The sequence below is a fragment of the Olea europaea genome, unplaced genomic scaffold (assembly GCF_002742605.1).
Source record: "Olea europaea var. sylvestris unplaced genomic scaffold, O_europaea_v1 scaffold4306, whole genome shotgun sequence".
Taxonomy (NCBI): Eukaryota; Viridiplantae; Streptophyta; class Magnoliopsida; order Lamiales; family Oleaceae; genus Olea; species Olea europaea.
Window position 1 is genome coordinate 1 of NW_019262613.1, and position 1,729 is coordinate 1,729.

Below are 1,729 nucleotides of genomic sequence, written 5' to 3' on the forward strand. Positions count from 1 at the left end.
ATTCACGTGGGACCAGTGCACTTTGCAATGGTCGATCATCCTAGGTGTCAAATATTTTCAGGCAAAGTGACATTTTCCAAATTATAAACCTCTGTTTGGGCCACATTTTTGCTCCAATTTTAGAATAATTAGAATCGTTGAAGGGCTCTACATGGTATGACATTTTTTACTTGCCTCTCACAATTGGCTTCGGGTAGTATGCTCCAATGGTCAAGAATTTCATTTTCATTCTCCAAAAATGTGCAGCAAACAGGAGTATAAGTAGATAAAAATAAATTATTAATAAGTAGTGTTTACGAATCCCTCAAAACATGTGAAAAAGTGAAAAATAATTTAGTCATTTCGAGTTTCGATGTACGAAGTATTCGTACTCCCTTGATACTACTGTTTCGAGTTGGTCTTATCTTCTGAGAGTGCTAGAATTTTTTTCAATAAATAAAGACTCGACTATTTAAATCATATATAAACATAAGCCAAACATAAGATAAACATTGATTGTCTTCTTTAACTCATGAAATGCAAAAATCAATTACGTTCTTCACTAGTTCTAAATATGATACATTTTATTGAATACGTGATTATACATTAAACGATTTACTTTATCGAACAAGTCAATAATTCAATTGTTTAAAGGATTGCATAAAATATTTTGAACGCCTAGCACTTGAGGGCTATGCAAGAATAAAAATTTCTGGAGATAAGATCATGCCACTTTAGTTACATATTGGCTAGGATCTTACCTAACCTTTTTATTTAACCCCACTTTCTTGGAATTTTGTATCTTATTTCACATGCGAAGGGCAAACATGAATTTTTAGTGCATATCTTGACTGACCATAGAACTATAAGTTTCACTTTCACTCCAAAAGAAAAATAAAGGCACTGGACTAAGCAAAATGATTTGGTTATTATTAAAGTTAACAGGGGTTTCTGAAATCTTAAGTTGGTACCATGATAGAGTTCTAAGTTACTGGTATTGGTCAGTAGTGGAAAGTGACTATGCCCCACTTTTTGGCAAATGTCCATTTCCATCTTTACATTTTGTTGTAACCAAGTTCATGTGCAACATGATTATCCATCAAGTCTATGTTTTAAGAAAGACTACGATTAAAGTGAAGTGATCGATCAAGATAGAATCTTAAGGAAGAGCTTCGACTTGATTTAGAAACTCAAAAATAGTCATAATTTGTGAACTTAAGACAACAAGAAGAGTTGACAAGCTAGAAAATCTCAAATTCAGGTTTGAGTAAGAGAGATTAGTGTTCATGATTATATAACACACCAACGAACTTGAATTGTTAATCCCAAATGTTAAAATACATCACTTTCACAGATGGACATTGAGGCTTCCTTGGTTTAATTGAGTGAATGACAACCCTATTTTAATATTCATCCCGCAACCAATTATTCTGCAATTTCCAAACTTTGCCTACAAAAGTTTTTCAGCGGAACGCAATGTGCGAGCACCAACTTGTACTACTATCAATAACGAAAACTAGCATTGTTGTTTAGTGAGTTTTCAACAACAAAACGGTTTCGGTCATAGAAATGTACATTATTTGTCACAAAATTTATTTTGCGAGATTATAAGTAATTGGCACTAATTTTATAATACTCTATAGAAAAACAAAACAATTAGGGTGCGTTTGGTTTGCTGTATTGAAATCGTTTTCAATTTTGTAAAACACAGAAAACATGTTTCATCTGGTATTTTCGAAAATGCATTTTC